The sequence below is a fragment of the Micromys minutus genome (genome assembly GCF_963924665.1).
Source record: "Micromys minutus genome assembly, chromosome: 2".
NCBI classification, from domain to species: domain Eukaryota; kingdom Metazoa; phylum Chordata; class Mammalia; order Rodentia; family Muridae; genus Micromys; species Micromys minutus.
This window is the reverse complement of record NC_137971.1, coordinates 80,572,943-80,594,791: the sequence shown is the minus strand read 5'-3', so window position 1 is coordinate 80,594,791 and position 21,849 is coordinate 80,572,943. Positions and strand designations below refer to the sequence as shown.

The following is a 21,849-nucleotide window of genomic DNA, read 5'->3' as shown; positions in this document are numbered from 1 at the left end:
ATGTGAATATATTTTTTTAGTCAGTACTTGATTTTTTTCAAGGGCTTGACAGTATGCATTGAAAACCTAATAGTTACAATAAGCGTAGAGTAAATGCAAAACAAAACATGGAAATAGTCAAAGTCTTCTTGTTTTGTAAATATATTACATGCTTCTTTATTACTTTTAGAAATGTGTCTTTCTTTTACTTACAGAACAAGTATCTTTCTACTTTTTACTTGCAACTACTTAAAGTGTGGTCCCAGTCAGCAGCACAGAGAAAAGCAGCAGAGACATGGCGTAAGGGCTTTTGGGGAATGTACAGAATCTTAAGCCTCAATCCTAATCGAATCAGAATCTGAACTTTACTAAAGACCTCCAGGTAATATACATGCCTGCATGAATTTAAAAAGCAATTTTAATAAAATTTAATATAAATTTAAAAGTTCTAGAATGATTAAAACATTGCCTAAAAGTCTTTCTAACAGGATATGAATTTAAGTACCAAGACAGCATGCTCAGATATATACAAAAGATACAATATGGACCAAGCATTCAGGAGGAAAAGAACAAGTCCTATCATGTTACTGTTTTTCTGGATGAATGGATGCTAAACACAGTGTTTATAATTGACCTCAAACATCCTTATCACACTGTAAGGTTCTTAAGGCAGGAGCCTCTTAGAATCACCCTTGGAGTCTTTAGGGCCTCTCTGGTAAATAGAAGGTACTTACTGTATTTTTTGAATTATGTTCAACTAAGTCTTGTAAATATATAATAAATGAAAAATGTGTGCCACAACACTCAACCATTTCTAATAACTATTGTGTTAAATGCTATAATCAGATACAAAAAGATCACAAAACTTTTAAAACATGAGGAAAATGTAGAATATAACCCATAGGTACAGAAAAGTAGAAAACAATCTAAAATCATATCAATTGGTGCCAATATATTTTAGAGGGTTCTTTGGCATTTATTTATTTCGTGGGTGTATGGTACTGGGGTATGTGGAGGTCAGAATACAGCTTTTCGTCAGTTCTCTCCTTTCACCATGTGAGTCCTAGGGTTAAAACTCAGGTCCTCAGCCTTGGCCAAATGAGGTACCTCACTGGCCTCAATATATTTTTTTAAACCAAGAGAAAAATAGAATTCCACAATAATATACAAATTACAAAAACTGACCCAAGTAAGGATAACACATGAATATATCAATAAAACACAATTGAGTCTCTAGGTCTTTAAAATGTATAGTGATAAAATAGTTCTATAGTTAGTATTTGGTTCTGGCTCTTTTTAATCATTAAAGAACTAATAAGTTCCTATGCTCTTCCCATAATCCTATTGCCTTAACTCTATAATTATGACATTGAAATACATGAATTATGCATACAAATATATTATATATATATATATAATTCAAGTTCAGCAATATGCATTTATACACAATATAACCAGCTAGTTTAGTGAAGGACTATAAAGAAGTTTCAGCACTAGAATGGCTACAAAATGTTTTACACTATACAAATAATATTAGTGGGTAAAAATTTATTTGATCAATAAATGCCAAAAATTTGTTTGAGAAAACCATATGACCATATAATCCAAACTAACTCAAGAAAGAAAGCTCATGTGAATGTAGTCAGAAAATGTCTATATAAAATAAAGACAAGGTCTTGCACTGAGGCCCAAGGCAGCCAGCACAGGACAAGACACAGTAAATAAAAGGCTTATGAGTTTGAGTTGGCAGCAAGATTAATGAGTCAACAGTAAGAGGTGGCTTCCATTAAAGGGGGTGGTTCTATTAATAGACAATTATGTAGGACAAGAAAGGTGATAATTCCTAGTACTCTATAACAGTTGTACTTAAAGTCTCAAATCCTTGGCCACTATGTCTTAACAATGTCACCTTAAGTAAATTCTTTAATTCTTAAGTGTCCTTCATCTATGAACCATAAATAATAGCACGCACTTAGCAGGGTTAAGGAAAACCTATGTGAGATAATACTTGAAACATGTCTTCATTGAAAACATCAAACAAAAAAAATGGGGCTTTTTTCTTACATTCATTTATTTTATGTGTGTATGTGTGAGCATGGTTTATATTCCATATGCCATGGAGTAAATTTGGAATTCAGAGGATGACTTGTATGATACAGTTCTCCCCTTTTGCCCTGTGGGTTTCAGAAGCTGAACTTAGGTCATTAAATTTGGTGGCAAAGCATCTTTACCCTCTATGGCTAAGCCATATTGCCAACCCAAATCCAATAAGTGCTCCAGGCATTCTTTCCCTGAACAGTACCTGCCAAGCACCTCTTCGGTGCCAGACACAAAATTAACTAGACACACAAATGTCAAGTCCAGATGGAGGTTATGTCATGGTATACAAAAGAAGGTCATTTCTGTCATTGCTTCCCTGCCAGCAATGGATAATCACAGGGAATCCAATCGTGAAAGGGTGACTGGTGTAGTCCTTCAGTGTGCTTCATAATGCAAAGGCTGAGTTCATAATCTGAAGAACGTGTACCCAGAATGTATCCCCCAGATCTCAAATTCCCATGGGTGGCTGCAAAGACTCCTGTCACCTACAGCACAAACCTCGTGGCATTCCAGCACACAGGAAGTCCCTGTAGTTTCACAGCTTCCTTCTCTAATATCACTTCGGTTTAGAACCTATGGATCCCCTAGTGATGCTAGTGATCTCTCCCTACTGCCCTCTGCTCCAGGCAAAGGGTATTAAATTATTACTAAAAGGAGCTTATTTTTTACCATCAGACAAACTAGGGTTCAGATCCCAGATCTGACATAGCCAGTCTGAAGCCTCTGCTAGGATCCTTCTGGTACCCACAGATTCCTAGCACTGCTGGACTGAGTGAGGCTAAGCTCCTCTGGAGGGTGCTTTCTGGGGGAAAAGGTCACCTGGAGTCGTGTCAATAAAAAGCTTAAGGGAAATAGAGGAAAAACAAAGGAATACCAATACCACAACTCAATCTCAGACAGACAACTTGACTCAAACCTTCTGGACCTAGAAAGCAAGGTTGGCCCAGTCAGTGGCCCAGTCAGTGGCCCAGTCAGTGGCCCAGTCAGTGGCCCAGGTGGGGGCACATAGGCTTGGGGGTCAGCTGCTGCTCCTGAAGCTCCAGAAGCTCCTGCTCTTGCCACTTCAGTTACAGGTCTGAGCCCAAAAAATCTCACATCCAGATTCATGGAGGACCTGTGTCAGCTCCTCACAAGCCATGACACTGAAGAGGGACAAGACTGACCTTGTAATAAAGGAATTTTAGCTCTAGCAGGTTTGTTTGTTTCTGATTGAACTGACTCTCAAAGTAAGCATTGCTGTGGATAAGTTAGGCTTCTCTCAAAGGCCCTATGGACCTGTGTGGTGCATTGACATCTAGTACTGCCCATTTTATGTATGCTGAATACAATATTCTTCTCTTTACAGCCATTACATCCATTCACTTTGACAATAACAAGCACTACACCAACAAGTACCAATAGTTATTCCTTTGCATTTAAAACCATCCCTAGGATGCAAGAACAACTTTACAGATGAGGAGCTGGAACTCTGAGATCATGTTCATGCTGCTGAATTTTCTTAACCCCGAAATAACGCTCCCACACTGTACAGGTCAGAAAGCAAAGTGTGCTCACCACACGCTCTGGTCTTCATAACATTTGACTGAGAAGTGTTTCTCCACCTTGTCTTACCACAGAGACAATAAAGATTCAGAAGAGAATATTTAAGCTTTGGGGTCAAGAGAAGATTCACAGCTTCAGCGTTTTCATTACTCGCTCTAAAGTTAATATCTACACAATAGCCTTCATGTTGAAATGATTACTGTCCCTAAAAAGCACTTAAACATCTGTATCTAAAAGAAATATAAATAGACTCAGTGCTACTTAAAGGTTATATGTCACTCTTCATGTAATAAAACACCAACTGAGAGATAACCGACCACGCTAGCCTTGGACCTGACTAACACACTCAGAAAGAAATGCATCCACTTAGAAAGGCATTAAGGCGTATAATGAGAGATGAGATGAGGAAACATCAAAGGCAAAATGAGACAGGTGTTTGTCTAAATCAGTTCTGCCACTAAACACAATAAATGGACGAGATGGTAACCTTAGCAGGAGCAGAATCCTAAAAGATACACAAGAAGCCATCAATGGAAAAGGAGCAATCCAATTGTTCCAAAGGAAAGAGAATTTGAGATCTCTGCAGGTGACACTGAAGCTCACAGAAACACGGCCAGTAAGTCATGTTGGCTGAACTAGTTGGAGCCATAACCTCACTTTGCAAGTTACTGTAGTAACTGAGATCAAATCCCAGCATAAAAACCATATAAAGCTCAATGTAAGCCCTGCAGTCGATGCCATGTCATGTTCAGGAAAGACTACTTTAATAACTTCACCAGTGAGATTCTACAACACAGAGACACAAAGACACACACACACACACACACACATGCACACACACACACATGCACACACACACAGAGTGCTTCTGGTTATCCAACTTACTTGCTTAATCACCTTGGCTCATGACTGTCAGGGAAAATCTCTTGACTCATTTGCCTATTAGAACAGCTTTGTTAGAAGCACGAATGCCACGAGATCTCAAGCCAGGCTATCTATGCCTACCATGGTTTTGCTACTCGATGGCTGCATGATTGTGAAGTGGCCATTTCTCCTCTTCAAACCTTAACTTATTTTCATATAAATCAAAGATAATCATATCTATATCCAAAGTAGTTGTGAACATTTAATAATAAAATGACAAATGCTTATGAGAACTTACAACTCTTATTACATCTGTTTCTTCAAGTATATCTGGTTCAAGTTCTGAGGAACTATGATACAAGTAATGTTTTCACCTCTGTCCTATGAAAGGGCCCAAGAAATCTACATGGTGCACAGCAAGTCCTGTCGGTACACACGTGGTGATACCCATCCACCCCATTATTCAGCACTGCATCCATGGCAGTGAGTAATCCTGAAAAGAAGAATGAAAAAGACTCAAGTCTTTTAATCTACAATAAGCTCAAAAAAGAAAAAATACTAGTGGAAGAAAAACAAACTTTTCATGAAAATGGTGGCTTTTTCTGTTCCTGGAGATCCCTTAACCTCCTCTTGAGAGCCAGTTGCACTTAAGATTCTAGAAGAGGTTAGCTAACACACTTCAAAGACAGCCAGGTCTCTTGGTGACAGAAACCATACTCAAAAAGCCTGGCAGTGGCCTCGGCTGCAGCTGCCTGCCTAGCCAAGCACATGCAATGAATTGATGGCTGTCTCCCAGCAGCCTTCCTATCTCATGCAGTCCAAGCTCCAAGCCTTCACAGACACAAGTTTCCAATCCTGAGGTATTCCCTAGACACCGAGCTAGAAAGCAAGAGGCCATCACCCAGGATCACATCATAGGGATGCATTCTGTCTGAAACTGTCTGAAGTAAAGAGTTCTACACATTTGCTCATGTGCCCACTAGGATGAGAATCATAGATTAGATTCATAGCATGTGTTGCTTCAGAAGGCACTGTGGACATGGTGGCTTAAGACTGGTATGCAGAACAGGAAAACCCACTAAAGGTTTTATATGAAGAAATGGTACTGTCCCAGAGAGTAACAAACCTCCTTAGAAATCATCAAACTTACTTCTCAGTCTGACAATGAAAGAATTTATCCCTAGAGAGAAATGACACAGCCAACACCACCCAAAGTTTGTTTGCTGAGCTGAAATCCCAAACTGTTTTTGTTATGAAATCAATCCATGTAGGAAATATCCCACTGAGTTGGGGGGGAATAGAAAATGCTGGTTTGATGTTTGCCAAAGGCCATCACTGGGTGCCACCTTTCTCCTCGTTTCTAACCTCTACTTTGACTGCATCTATATCTAAAGGAGGCTGAGTGTGCAAGGAACAAAGAGCTGCAGACATTCACACTATAACCCTCGCTCATCCCCTCCTAAAGCATGAGAAATGCACGTAACTCTAAAATCCCTAAACCTTTCTTGTCCCTTCACATTAAAGAAAAAAGAAGAAAAAGGAAGAGAGCAGAGGCTGACTTGGCCCTAAGAAACAAAAGGTTTGCCTCCTCTCTCTTAGGAAGGAGGCCCCATAAAATGTCACTCTCTTTCTTTCTGAACTCCAACACTGGTGAACCAGTAGTGGACCTTCCTGCTGCTGCCCAGGTTACTCTGCAGGGATGCTGTGCCAGGAAGGGCGTTCTGAACCCCATAACTTACCCTCGCGCTCTATATTCTCCCTCTCATTCTCGCCTACTTTTCCATCCTAGTATCCTCCTAGCTTGATGTACCAACCTAAGAAAATATGATACAAAAACAGGCTTATATATTTATTTTAAAGTAATAAAATTATTCCTAATTTAAATTTAAATACTAAATGACACTCTGGTCTCTGTATCAATTATTAATGTCCTGTATCTAGTATAAAAATATTCTGAATAAAATATGGGTTAATTATAGATAGTAATATCTAGTGTTTTATTAAATTAATCTTGAATAAGTACCCAGTTTGTTTAAAAATTCTTTCCAAATATATAAGTTAGCATATAATGTTAATACCGTAAGCCTTAATGATAAGCCTGTGACCAGCCTGGCAGATGTGTCACTGTAAGCTGGGGCTCTTTAATAAATAGTACATTTTCGGATGGATGATGATCCAAGCAGATCTGGCCCAAACAGCCAATACTCTTTCTAATTATCAATAAAACAGTTGTGGATACAATTTTCTATCCCATGACATTGACAGTGTTCCCTTCTCTAGTGTACTTTGAGATGCTAAATAATAAAAATAATAATAAAAATTAAAAATAAAGACTCTGCAATCTGCAAGATATTTTAAAACTAAGTACATAGATATAAATTTAAATTGTAATTCTTTCCAACAATGTCTTTAAAAATAATATCAAAAATTCAATATTTTACATATTTTACCAACACATTAAAGACTTAGAAGCACTTTCTGAATTTCTCCATAAAATAACAGGCTGCATGTTTGTTCTTGTTCCTCCCATCAAGAAGGCGACAAAGAAAAGGATAAACAAGAGAGCAACAATATACAATCCCTTCCTGTAATTAAAAATCATAGCTATTTAATATAGCACTTTGGAGGAGCCATTTACCCAGAATGCAATGTGAACAACATCCTTTGGAGTTGCACATCAGGTTCTGTCACAAACAAGATTGAAAGGCTCAGAGAAAACACGGTTGAAAATTTGCACAAAGACATATCATGCCTTGTTTTTCAGATTAATAAATTCACGTTTCTTAGCATGCCTTAAGTACTATGTCTGAATAAACTGCTGAAATACAACAGAAGATACAATCTTGGCCATGACTTACTGGTTTTTGGTTTTTTGATAAAATAATTTGCTAGGGTAGCAGAGGAAGTGGTTGTCCTGGCTGAGACTACAGACAGCACCACAGACCTTACTGGCTACTACCTCCAAATGCTGAGGTATCTTATGTGACATCCACCTTTAAGACAAACCTGTGGGACAGTGACGACTTCCTAAGGCTGTAAAGTGCTAGAGAAAATGGCCTGCACCATCCACAGGTTCGCCTGCTTATGTTAAAGAGAGGTTTCCAAATTAAGGGAAAGGAACAAAAGCAAAAGCCCTACATACTAAATTTGTTGAATTTAGTATGAAATATTCCTGAAATAACAAGAAGCTGTGTATGCCACTTGGTACGTAAGCCAACGGGAGGGGGATAGCTTATTGATAGATAGAGATTCTGACAGGTAATTAACTAGGTAGGATAAATTATGGGCAAACCGATGATAATATACACAGACATACAGACAGATCTACAGGTATATAACTAGAAATGCACATATAAACAATGTCCTTTTTAATCAAACAAGTAAAAAAGTGCCAGTTACACATTGATTTGAAAACAGACTCATAAACATCACATCGGGTGGTTTGGTCACCAAAATTCTATGACTATTACCTCTAAAAATTCTCACCTATTTTCAATTTTAAAATTGGCAACAGAATATTCTAACCTGTTTAATAATATTCAAAGAGTCTTGATGCATTTTAAGCCTGTTTATTAAATTATTAGAATGCTATAATTTCATTCCCACTTGTAAAAATAATCAATTGGAAGATGGTGATTAAGGGATCCAATTTTCAAAAAGTCTTTGCATTCTTTGTGCCTAGTATTAAGAAAATTAATATCACAATTTAGCAAGTGTAATTGGTGATGTAACTTCCCCCCGTGTGCATTTGCTTTCCCTCTCCAGAATCACTGTCTAAGTGTGGCAGCAGCACATAGCAGAGCTAACGTGCTTAGAACCAGATGTTGAATCACAGTGTGCAGCCAAGACTTTTACAAAGAACAAAACATGTCCTGGGATCCAGTATGGGAAGTCATAATTGATCTTAAAATATTTGTTCTATCTATAGCTGTCCTTTCAATATCTCTTTAGAGATACACTGCAGCATACATCGCCTCAACATGACATGCCTGAAGTTCCCAATGAATATGCACATGTAGTAGGGAACACGCTCAGGGTATGACGCTGTCAGCTCTCCTGAGCCCTAATCACTGTCTTGTCAGACCCACTAGCGGTGCTCAGATTTCTAAACTACTTTGGGTCTCTGTTTCCATATCTCTTTGAACATCCTAAATTCTGTGTCTTTCACCTAAAGCTGCTGGAAGTCCTTCCTCTGTTCACCCCAATCAGGAAGTCTGTGTACCAACAGCTATGGCACCACCATGTTCTTATGCTGAAATTAACATTTTATTAGTAATAAAAGATATTTTAAGATGCATCAGCGATAGACTGAACAGAGAACACATTTAGGAAATTTTCTGGTGACTATATAATTCAATGTCCTTCTTACTACATTTAATAAAATCATATTTCTTTTCTAAATTATCTTAACATAAATTTGATAAGTAAGCAAAACTAATATATATACTACTTTAGTGTCTTAAAGTGTAAAATACATTGATACAAACATCCCAATGTGTTGGTATTTCAATTACAGGAACTAGCTTATATACACATTCAAAAGCAAAAAAAATAATAAGAAGAAGAACACAAACAAGTGAAAGTGGTGCTAAATATAAAAATAAAATATTAACACACAGTAAGACAGGATAAACTTTTCTACACCTTCTGATAATGTTGATGACCTTTCTATGTGGCTATGACAAAGACATTATACACAAATTCCACAGCTTACACATAGCTAAGTATGGACAGTGCTTTGGGGAAATGTGTCATAATTAGAATAACCATTTTTTGTTTTGCCCTTGTCAAACCACACAGAAGAACATGAGTCCCCAAGTTCACTTATTGTATTCAATTTAAGCTGATTATATACATGCAGGTGCACACACACACACACACACACACACACACACTCTGAAGAAAGTAAACCTACTACAAGATAACACACATTTTAAACTATGAAACTATTTAGTATAGTGAACATCCCACAAACCACATAAATCTATACAAACGCACAGCTCAAAGCACCACCTTGGACTATCGTCTCTAAAACCCAAGAACTTCTAACCTCAGAAAGGCAGATAATTTCTGTTAATAATGCCTTAGAATAAATTGTAGTTAAGTCCTTGCTGAGTACAAGGCTCTGGTATAACAAAAAATTAGAAGTTTAATATAATGTTACACAAGTTTAGAGATGCCAAGATTAAAATTATTTCTAAATTTCAATACATCTAATTTCAACAAAAATATTAATAGTGAGAAAGAGTTAGAGCCAGATGTGGTGATACATATCTCTAATCCCAGCACTTGGAAGCAGAGAGAGGTCCATCTCTGTGAGTTCCAGGACAACCAGAACTATGTAGAGAGGCCCTGCCTCAAAAGGAAGGAAGGGGGAGAGAAGGAGAGAGGGAGGGAAGGAGGGAGGGAGGGAGAAAGAAAAAAAGAAAGAAAAAGAGAGGGGGGAGGGAGAGAGATACCTCTAAGAGAAAGAAATACATCTAAGAGATTTTTAAGTAGTCTAATTTTTCCCCAGCATATATTTGAGTTTCTGACTCAAGTGATATGTATACCTTCATTGCTGGGATCCAGTCAGCTAATACACTGTGCTTTAAATAACTTAGACTTTATTCAGCCTCTATCCTATTTTAATTTTAATTTATTTTCTTTCTGTTTGAGGTGTTATTTCTTTAAAGGGAGCACAGCTAGTTTTATGTGACTCAGGATACCTTAAAGCTGTTTTCTACAAGTCCCACCCTTGACTGAGCCCCAGAACATTCTTTATAACGTAGAGGCATCATAACTTTTTCATGATGTTGTTAAAAACAATACAAGTGTCCAGAAGTCAAGGAACATCAAAGACAACAGCAGGTAATGACCACTGGAATTAGGCCCACTACCTCTGCAACCTGTGTGACCCCTACTCCTCCCTCAGACAGTCATGTGTCACAGCCACCTGAGTGGCAAGATCTCAGTGAGCATGTTTAATTTGAAGAAATGAGTTGTTAAACACTAAAGAAATTCCAGATCAAAACCATAAACCTGCAACTCTGAGAAAAGGCCTTTGAGAATCTAAAAAACCTGAGTTTCCAGATTATAAAACTAACAAGAATAAATGCAGCAGCCCTGTTTGGATATTCCCAGGAGTGGGAAGGGCTTGTTCCTGCTTCTTCCATGGTCTCTGCCCACTATCATCTTATAGGAATTCCTATTTCTATACCCAGAAAGAATTTACTTTCATGCTACCCTTCAATTCAAAGTTATGAAGAGTCTTAAGAGACAGATCAATTGATTAAAGTTCTTGTCATACAGCAAGCATGAAAATCTGAGTTCAATTTCTAAAACCTACATACATAAAAAGTCTGGCATGGTAGTGTGAACTTGTAATCACTAAACCCAGCTGGGGAGACAGAGGCAGGCAGATCCCTGGAGCTCTCTGGCCAGCAATCCCAGCCAACTGAGCAAGCTCCAGGCTACTGAGAGACCCTCTCTCAAAACTTAAGGTCAGTAGCATCTGAGAAAAGGCACTAGGGTTGACCTCTGGCCAACACACACAAAGACACACACACATGAATACAAGTTCAGGCATGCATCCATAAACACAACCAAAATATGAACTATGCCAACTTGATACTTATTAAAATTAAAACTATTAATATGTAGTTCCAGGAACAAATAAGAGAAACTCAAATACCCAGATCAGAAACGTTTCAGATAGCATTTTCGCTACAACTATGCTTGTAAAATAAATAAAAGGAACACATTAGAGTACAACATACAGGATTATATTAATTCATAATTGTGAATCAGTAGCTTATCTACTTTGACATTGTTTCTTCCTTTGTGTCTCTGTGTGTGTGTGTGTGTTTCTGGGAATCAAACTGAAGATCTTATACATGCCATACAAGCACTCTACCTCTGGGTTATATCCTCAGGCCCAAGTGCATTTATTAATAAACCACTTCTTTTAATTTTCATACCTTATCTAAAAACTTTGAAGGAAAAAAAACTGAAATATTTCTTTGTACCTTCAAATATACCTATCATGTTTCTGACCACAAAATGGAGCTCAGAAAAAGAGGTGCAGTGATTAAGCTACTGGTCTATGGCCATATCACATTTATAGATATAGGTAGAGCTTTTTTCACAGACACAATGAAACATTTCACTATCAGACTCATCAGATAGTAAAGAATTATATCAAATGTTGCCCCAGTGCACCTGACTTCTAACCCTGACCACCCTTTATATCACAGACCAAAGGCCACCTTGTACTAGCTTTCCTCAGCATAAGGACTTCTACTCATGTACATGTACCCACTGTAGTAATGACTATACTGCTCAGAATCACCATATTCATATCTCCACATGGATGATGCATTTTTCACCTTTGAAATTATGTAATCAAGTGATTCCCAACCTTTCCACCATTGAGGACACTTTTATATGTTCTTCTTCATGCACCCCATATTTCGAAAGTAGTCACCTATATTATGCAGTTGCCAAGTCATTTTCTACTTTTCATTCATCAAGAACAAAACAAATGTGCAGTGCTCCTAAGTCAGCAGGGCACTGGTCGTATCTGTTAGTCATAGGAAATAGAGCAATGGTCGCTTTGGAAGTGAACACCAAGATAGAGCAAATGAGTACTGACATCCTAGTGCGAAGATGGAAAGACAAGACCGAACAACCAGTCCTACCTGTGGCATACAACCTTTGCCTGGAGTCAACACAATTCTGGAGCAGAGCCCCAAGAGACGTGTGTTCATATAAGACAATGAACATGAATGCAGTTTTAAAACTGAGGAAATCTATATAATATTAGAAAATAAAGGCCACTTCTCATGTCAAGGGTCTAGTACTGATCACATAACCACTGTCCATCTGTCCTGACACAGCTGTCTGCAGCATCTTCATACTGAATCTTCTCAACAATTCTATAGATAAACTCTATCATTGTCCCAACTTTTAAATTAGTAAATTGATACTTGAAGAAACTGTGTAACTCCTCCAAAGGCATACAATTAAGTTTGGGGTAAGATGTAAAAGGAAAGACTCAAGAAATAAAAACTAAAGGTCTGATTCCGCTCTTTGCAAGTCTATTATTCAAGGGAAAAAATATTTGCTTTCATTTTTTCTTAAAATAGAAGAGAAAGATAAAGACTAAAATGTATGTATTGGACAAAAGAACTCTCTGGTGTTGTGAAACACTTTGTTTCGCAAATGTGAAACCTTTATGTATATAACCACATTGAGCTATAAAATCTACAGTTGAATTGCAGGCACACAAAAGGAAGGGAGAGATTTAATTGATCTGAGTGAGATAAAGATGATCAACATTGATTGGAAGTTGACCGATGAAGTGACTTTTCACAATCGCTTCCAGATTTTAAGATTGGTGTTTTATCAAATTTTAGAGGTCATGAATCCAGACACTACATTTACTCACTCTGGACTTCCCCAAGTCCTCTATAGTTCAGGTGAGTTCTGTCTAGGAAAGAAAAGATACATGGATGTTTCTGTTTTACAGGAGAGTAAAAAAGAAGCAAGTTTTGCAGCTGGCCAAATGCTACATTTGGTAGTAAACAGGCAGTAATGCTGGAACTGAAAGCCTAAGTTTTCTGTAACAAACATCAGGGCCCTCAGCAAATGACTTTTGGGTGCTAAGAAACAAGTACCCAATCACATTTCCCAGTGATATGTCTGCACAGTATGAAATGAAACCTTCACAGCCATGTGGCAAAATGAGTCCCTTCTTAAACCCCTGCCTTTTGATTTAAAAACAAAAAACAAAAAAGCATTGTATTTTTTTCTTACATACACGGAGCATTTTCTAGACTTGAAAAATGAAGTGTTTTCAATTTTGTTTGTTCAGTTTTAAAGAACTACTTTCTTCAAAAAAAGCAGAGTTTGTGTTTAGAAGGTGAAATCAAAAACAGCCCTGTAGTCCCTTTCTGCATTTGGATGAATATATTAAAGACAAACAATTCTACATCTCTCTTTACTACGACTAGAAACATCAGGCAGATGAAGGCGACAGGAAGATCATGTGAGAGGTTATCTTGTAATGACATCTGAGATAGCATGGGAAGTCTGCATACCATAGTATGCACATCACCCAATGCACTCATCTTATTCTCCTTCTGCCGATGTACATGGGACATCACTGAAAAGCATTAAATCAATATGCTTAAGCAATCTGATCCAAAATAACTAAAATATAAAACATTCTTACAGGATTGATAATATCGTATCAGGCCTCAATACACAGTAATACATCAATCTGGAAAAAGCATTAAAAAGGTTTCACTGATCCTCGAAGCTTCCTAATGAAATACAGCAAGTGGAGTCCTTGCCATAAGCACCACAGCAGAATGTTCACAGAGAGAAAACACAGATCAAGCTGATTCCCAGAGATACAAACCATCCTAAATAGACACAGCATTAGAGGAACAATTGTTAGATCCTCCTATTTCACTGTTCTGTCCCCAACAGGTTAAGACACTAATTCAATCTATTACAAACAAAACCAAACATCTCCCTTTAAATGCAAAGAAACAACTAGATAAATAGCAAGATTTCTACAGTTTCAAAATATTGCTTTTCACTTGGAGTAGGAATGAGAATTGTCACCACATATTTTCACGCTATAAAAAAGTAAAGCAGAAGGTTTCTGAATTCTTCTCTAAACATTTTGAAAAGATATTTTCCCAACATTAAATACTGTGCAAGTCACTGAGGAGTCCTAAATATATTAGCATTGTAAAGCACAAATAACTAGGCAGTTGACTTTTTTAATGTGGTTTATTAGTTTATAGTGGATTGCGTCATCTACAATTAACCTCAGAAAATAACTCACATCCTTCCTAAAGATGAAAGTTTTTTGAGTGAATGGTAAAATGGGTGATACATTAGGGGTCTTAGAGGAGCAAGAAGACATTCTGAATATAAACAAGCCATCATTCTGATAAAAGGAAATACAAACAACTAGAATAAAAATAGTTGATGCACAAAAGCCATAATGAGGGGGTAGCTCAAAAAATAACTTCGACTTTGAATAGTTTGGATGAAATACAAATTATCCACAGAAAAGTGTGGACTGGCATAAATGTTTGTACAAAATCATAAGTGTATTTCAAGACTTATGCGGAGGCACCAGCCTGCATGATGCACAGGGCCCGGCGATGCTCTAAGTGCCAGTGCAGAACCCAAACCACTGCATCTTAATTACCATGCAGCCTCAGATATATTGCCTTTGATATGGAAATGTTCTTGTTCTCTCATCTTCACATATGGTCTCATGCACAGAAATCTTTATCTGATTCATAAAAAATAAACTAGAATCCAATCTCAACACCTGACCTCGGTGCTTAGAAGTTTTTTCCTAAGCGTGGTGTCACTATAAAAAGAATGGCTAATATTGGTGCAAAGTTGGCTATTTTGAGCAATGATATGAAGGATTTGAGTTAAGAATTGAATCAATACTGCCTCTCTGAGATTTTAGGGTTTCCTGATCCCTTTTTTAAGACTACCACAGATTTAAAGAAAAAAATCAGCACCCTGCTTTGGAGGTGAGAGCCTGGAGGAGAGTTAAATTACATTCCGTTTCTCGGCCTCTATCCACGCTCTTCAGTTAATATTTTTATCCAAACTATGACGATCAGATACTATATACTTGAAAAGTTCCATCAAAACCATAATGCAAATTTTGAACTATTTCCAGTTTGACTAAATGTCTAAAAATAATTAACTGAAAAGCTTCACCCTCTTCTACAGAATAAGAAAAATAAAAGCATCCCTCCTAAGAATGAATAATGAAAATGTAATGAGGGGCTGTGAAAATCTCTGATACCTCTCACCAAGACAACTAATGTTCAGATAACAATTGAAAATTTTAATTGACAAGACCACACTGTCCTTTAAAATGTGCTTGACTTCATATATTCCAAAACACTAGCTTTTTTAACTAGACTATTTTCACATTTGGGACATAGTCATGGGGAAATGCAGAATCAGCTAAGGACATAAAATGCTGCTGTTATCCAGCACCTTATTTCTCCCTGTTGAAAAAAAAAAAAAAAAAACAGAAATAATCATATTCTTAAGCAAGTTGCACTCCAACCCAGAGCTGGTCCATTTCTTCTAAAAAAGCACTGAGCATGTGTTTTGTTCATTTTAGCAGGTTTCTCTAATAATACCTGCCATCACTAAATTTCATATATCCACATAACCTGATCAATGTGAAATGGCCTAGGTTAATTTTTTAAAACACATATACAGTAACATGACACATCTAACCTCATGACAGCAGATATTACACGATCTGCAAATCGTCTTCCTGCATGTTATCTGTGTTTTATTATCTCTAGTACCTGTCTGTGCCTGATATGGTACTGATATAGCATTCTTAGACACATTTCTAGAGAGTGTTATACTTGACTTCAAAAACATTAATTGATATACATATATGTGTCCCCAAACTATGTTTAAGCAAATAGTTCTCTCAAACCCAAACTACAATCTCATAAAATGCTGTTTTTAAGTACTAGATATATATATAATATAAATATAGATATGAGTTATATCACTAGTAGATTAAAATACCCAACACAAAAAGACAAAATACTAAAAGCCTTAAAGTCAATCTATTACCTTATTCTCAAGAAATACCAATCCTTCTAGTACCTACTGTATTAATTGAAAGAAAATTTGATAAAATATTTCAGATTTATCATATTTAAAATAAACATATGTAAGAATTTGATCATTGACTTAAAACTCAATATCTCCTAAAACAAGACAAAATTGATATAAAACCTCAATAATGCCACCAAAATTTATCACTTATGTGTTTATAGTTATATATTTTGAAGCTTTATAAAAGGAAAATTTACTGGTTATATCTACATATTGTATTTTCCCTTATAAAGAAAATTATCTGTTGTTTTCTGCTGCTACTGAAAAGATGCTTCACAGACAACAAACATTCTCACAGCATATCACTCCACTCCATCTAAGGCTGGTGCTGAATGCATTAGAGTCAGCTTAAGACACAGGCACATGGTAATTGTTTGATAAGTAGTCTCTTAACATTTGTTTTTGCAATTTTACAATAATATATTGTTGAGTGTTGTAGTTATACAATGTAATACAGGGTGTAGTACCTCATAATTCTAAAAAGGCTCAATTTTTGCATTTTAGTTTAAAAACACATATACTCCAAGAGGACATTCCATTTCTTTACTTCTAAAATAACAACAAAAAAGCAACAACGAACCAAATAAACAATAAACAAAAAACTTCTCATCCTGCCATAGTTAGAAGAGTGAAAGGGCAGAGGAGAAAGAGGTGTTAGCAGTCATGAAGTGACTAAGGATGTCAGCTTGCCTGAGGAATACATGGTCTCTTCCTGGAATCTAGGTCCTGGCCACTTGAGGTCCTTGGTCATAAACTAGATCCAATGATTTATAGTGCACATTGGCTTTCAACATGTGAACCATTTAGTGGCTTGTTCCCTTTTCTTAAAAACTGGAGCACTATAGTATCTCTTATGAGGTCTCTCAAATATTTAGAAGAAATCTGCATGTCATTTTGCCTATCTACATGCCTTATATTCAACAACGACCCTCTGGAAAGTGCATCGATAAAAATTCCCGGGCTGAGAGAACTGAATCTTTAGCTGTAACCTTGGTCTTGCTATAAGAAAACACTGCACTGGCTCCATCAAAGCAGGAGAAACTTAATAAGACATGCCTCCACTTCTCACCACGGGACTCCTGCTGCTGAGAAAGCTAACTCTGTTCCATTAAACCTGTGGAAGGTTTGTGCTAAATGTTGGCTCATTTGTTTTGAAATACAGAGAATCTTTCCGGTGCTATATCTGAGAGGCCTAGAAGCAAGGGAAGGAGCCAAACTGCTGCCAGCGCCTAACACTGAGTGCTGGATCCAGAATGCACAGGGCGGCAGAGGGGAGACAGAGGGGAGACAGAGGGGAGACAGAGGGGAGACAGAGGGGAGACAGAGGGGAGGTCATGTTTGAAGGTGCGCACGTCTGGTCTGCACAGGCAGCAAGCCTTAAAGCTGGCCTCAGGCTAGGATGTCCAGGGAAGCTGCACAGGAAGCTCTAGCATCCATCTGAGCAGAACCCCTGACTGAACAGGAGTGAGAAGGGTCCACTAGCAACCCCAAGCAACTAGGCCTGTAGCAGGAGCAGAAACTACAATTGGGCACTGACACTAAATTATTGTGAGAGACCTCTGAAGTGGAGGAAGCAGGAAGACAAGTGAGCAGTTCTCAAGTCCCTTCCCAAGCCAAGACATAGGGTGCCAAAGCCCTCTGTCTTCAATTATGAGTGCACACAGAGGGTTTCGAGCAGACTCCCCAGGGCAGCATGTGGGTCCAGATGTGACCAGATTCTTTTTGTTTTCCCTTTCCCCATCCAGTCTGCAACCTGCCTCTGATGTTGGGTACCTTCTCCTAAACAGCACTTGTCCCTTAGCTGAAAACTAAGAAAAACTGGACAAGCAGAAAAGGCAAAAATCAAAAGTGAGGCTTCATGGTCAGTCTTCCTAGCCAGGGCCTCCCCAGGCTCTCTTGGCCGTTAGGCTTCCCTTGGGAATCCTGTAATCCAGAGCTGAACTGAGCTTCTCAAGTCAGCCAAGCCCGTGCCTATGGGCCTTAGGGATGAGGTGCTGAGTGCGCAGGCTAATTATACATGTGGCATTTGGGCAGCCAACTGTCCAGTTGACACCTTACCTTATGAGGAAGCGTCCACCCCACCAACTGTTCAAAACAAAATGCCATCTCCAGATCAGCTTCGCCTGCTCTGGGCCGGTTCAGGGTTGCCTTTCCTACCGCCTTGCCTCTCGAACTTAGCACAAGAATGTGGCCTAGGAAGGCCAGTCGCAGGCCGGCAGGCCCGCCAGGATGGGGGGGGGGGACAGGCGGGGCGGGCCTTGCCAGGTGTCTGTCCTGTCCCCCCTCTCTGTGGACCAGCTCGGGAACGTAACCACTTGACCTTTTTATTCACCAAGCCCACCTTCTAGAAATAGACTGGGCGGGGCTGTGTCTGTTCTCGGGACCAGGGGGAAAACCCGGACATGTGACTACAAAGGACAGAAGAGAGGAGACCCTGGTGGGCGGGGGGAAGGGGCATTCTCTCCACTGGGTTGCTGGCTGGGCGGTTCCGCCAGGGCCAAAAGCCAAGCCACTGGAGTTCACTCTGGAGCTCAGCGTCCAGGACCGGGAAGTCACCCGAACTCCCTCTCAGTCAGTGAAACTGGCGCTCCGGAGCCCAGTCCATTGTGCCGCTGGGACAGCTTCGGGCTATCTGGAGACTGAAACTTCAAGTGAGGCCCTTAAAGGAGGCGACACACAGAAGCAGCCTAGAACAGCTCATCTTGCTAACTAGCAGCCCTGCCAGCCCAGCAAATGACTTATTTTAGACCACAAACAGGAGCGGCTGTCAACTGGTCATTCACACAAACAAACATTTTCATACTTGGTCAGAATCAGACAAGCTTAAAAACTCAAAATACGCCGGAAACGACCACCTTTTATCAGTCCGAACACACCAATTCTTTTTATCTTAAAGCTGCGCGGACCCGGAGCTAATCTGTCCTCCGCAGAGCCCGGCCGTTCGTTTGCAGCAATTCAGCCCCAGCAGCCTTTGCACAAGCCCGGGCCCTTCTTCGCACTGCCCTTTAAGGGAGAAAGCCGAAAGCAGCTCCCCCGGGGCAGGCGGGCCTCGCCAGCACCGCCTCCCGCCCAGGGCCCAGCCGGTGCTGCGAACATCGGCCCGCAGCAGACAGGGCAGCGGGCAGCGGGCCGGGCACAATGCCTAGAGGGACGAAGGTTGCGGGTCAGGCTCTGAGCCGAGGGTGCCGACTGAAGAGCAAAGGACCTGGAAGCCGAACCCGCGTGAGCCTTGCGGGGCCGCCCCTCGCCCACGCCGCCAGCGGGCCAGCCTGCGCAGCAAGCGTGCTAAGCAAAGAGGACCACCGTTGGGTTGCGAACTGCCTTGGAGTTCGGTTTGTGTGTTGCTGAGAAGACCATAGAAAGTAAAGTGCAATAATGGAGGGAGCGAGGGGAACTGGAACTCGAGCGTCCCGGGAAAGTCGTGGGCAGCCCCGGTGGTGGAGGGCGAAGAGGGAGCGCGCGGCTTCTAGCTACCCGGGTTTTCTTTAGTCCTCCGGGCAAACTTTACCCCCGGCGCGGAGAGCTATGGAGTTCCTGGAGTCCCGCCCGCCCTTAGCCAGCGACAACCCCACAACTAGCCAACGATCCCAAACTGAAATGAGAGGTTCAGAAGCCCAGCGGGTCCTTCGGGCCCCTGCACCCCAGCCTGGCTGACACTGACGCCTCTTAGAACTGTGGCGGCGCAGTCACGCGGCGAATCAACTCGACACTTTTCAAGAAAACAAAATATTCATTAGCTAAGAAAACTTACTTTGCATTTAGTTTCTGGGGGAGGGGGGCGTTTTAGGTCGACTCTAAAGGAAGCCGGTTTCGTCCAGGTTAGATTTTGTCTACTTATGGATCAGCCCTTGGGTGAGGGTTTAATTTATGGCTTATGCATTCTTTTAAGGTCGATTTACATGACCTCCGGCTACAACTGAGACTGCCGAGGAGGGCACTCCAGTCGTCAGTCGGCCAAACCCACAATTACAACAGCCCTCCCCCATCTTCTGTGGCTCAGACTCCCTGGCAATAACTTCTCTCTCTCTCTCTCTCTCTCTCTCTCTCTCTCTCTCTCTCCCTCCCTCCCTTCCTTATTCCCTCCCTCCTTTCCTCCTCTACCTTTCTCTTGTTTCTTCTTCTTTATGACTTTACTTTTTGATATTATGAATAACATGTAATATCACTTTGAAAGTTTCGCTAAAACTTTCTCAAAACCCAAGCAAGCATGCCGCGCTGAAAGATCCAGTGTTCACAAAGCCCTCAAGATGTTGCCCTCTTGTGGGTACAAAGGGCATTGCTATCCAAGAGCCCCATCTGAACCCTAAGCTGGAGGACGGAAGGAGCGAGTGAAAGGGAGAGAGGGTAGGAAGAGAGACAGAAGGGGGGGAGACAGAGAGAAAGAGGGAAGGAGAGAGAGAAGAAGGGAGGGAGGGAGAGGGAGGGAGGGAGGGAGAAGGAGGGAGGAAGGGAGAGAGAGAGAGAGAGAGAGAGAGAGAGAGAGAGAGAGAGAGAGAGAGAGAGAGAGAGAGAGAGAACACTAACACAACACAGTAGGCACACCAACTTCTTCCATCCCACACTTGAGCGAACTTCCATGAAATACCTACCTCGAACTTTACGGAGACTTAACAGTTCACTCTCTAAGCCACCTGACTTCTTTTTCATCTCATTCCCACTTCTATAGATTATCTACTTGGGGAGGCGAAGGTGGAGGAATTAGGTGGGCCAAGAGGGCACAGATTTCCGGACGAATACTTGCGATGGCGATAACACTCCTGCTGTCAAAGGTGGCTTTGGCTGTCTCTCCCTGCCCTTCTGCCTCGGTGTCCTACGCACAGCTATCTGCGGCTACAACGTGTGTTTTCTCGGAGTGATTTGGGGAAGGGGTGGGGGCAAGAAAACCAGAAACCCGCCACGCAGATCTGTCACCGCCTCCGGAGTAAGGCACAACTCTCCGAGAGAGGCAGGCATCCTGAGGAACAGCGAGTCCACAGCAAGCGAGCGGCGCCGGGCCCCTTTCTCTACCTCGGCTCGCCCGCCTGCCTGCCCGCCGGCGAGCGCCCTCCTCCCAGTCCCCTCCCGGCCAGCCGTGGCTCTGCCAAGGGCTGCGCTCGCCTTCCTCGCGTCCCTCCGCTGTCCCACCCCAGCCGCCGTCCCCGCGCAGAGAAACTAACCCCAGAGGTGCCGGGAAGGGCAGGAGTGGGAGGCGCTGAGGCCGATGCCCAGCCTGACGCTGGGCTCCTGTCCCCTGCCCCCTCCGGCGCCCCAACAGGTAGCTCGCACTGCTGCTCTCTCACTCAGCCTCCCTCGCACTCATAAGTCGCTCGCTCCGTCCCGGTTACCTGGGCGGGCTCCAGGATGGTACCTCACGGGAGGGCTCCTTGTGCGCTGCGCCGCGGGAGTAAAAGGCATTAAAGAAAAAGGGAAAGATACAAATTTTAAAAATTAAAGAAGGGGGACTCGGTGCTAGGTCAATTAGTTGAACCTGGGGAGCAAGGGAGCAGGTCCCCAGCGCTGCGGGCCCCAGCCCGCCGCCCGTTAACTCAAGTCTGCGGGGGTGTCCTGTCCCGGGCCCTGGGGGTAGCGCTGAGCGCACAAGTTTGCTGCCTGGGTGCCAGGAGGTGCACGCCGAGCCTGGTGACAGGGGGCTTCCCCCCACCCTTGAAACAAGTGAAGGCGATGGTTAGTGCTGTCAATCTTGGCAAT

General features: G+C 41.0%; 1 protein-coding gene across 7 annotated transcripts in view; it reads right to left on the bottom strand.

Moving 5' to 3' along the window:
• SOX6 (SRY-box transcription factor 6) overlaps positions 1–21,311 on the bottom strand; it is a 528,984-nt gene extending 507,673 nt beyond the window's left edge. For 4 of the 7 annotated variants that reach the window (XM_080912300.1, XM_080912306.1, XM_080912305.1 and 1 more), the window contains exon 1: positions 20,751–21,311. The gene's annotated coding sequence lies outside the window, so the exon portion shown is untranslated. Of the gene's footprint in view, positions 1–18,219; positions 18,351–19,912; positions 20,166–20,262; positions 20,388–20,750 lie in introns of those variants that run through there. The other 3 variants (XM_080912303.1, XM_080912302.1, XM_080912301.1) reach the window with 3 other exon arrangements.
• Between the last annotated feature and the right edge of the window lie 538 nt (positions 21,312–21,849).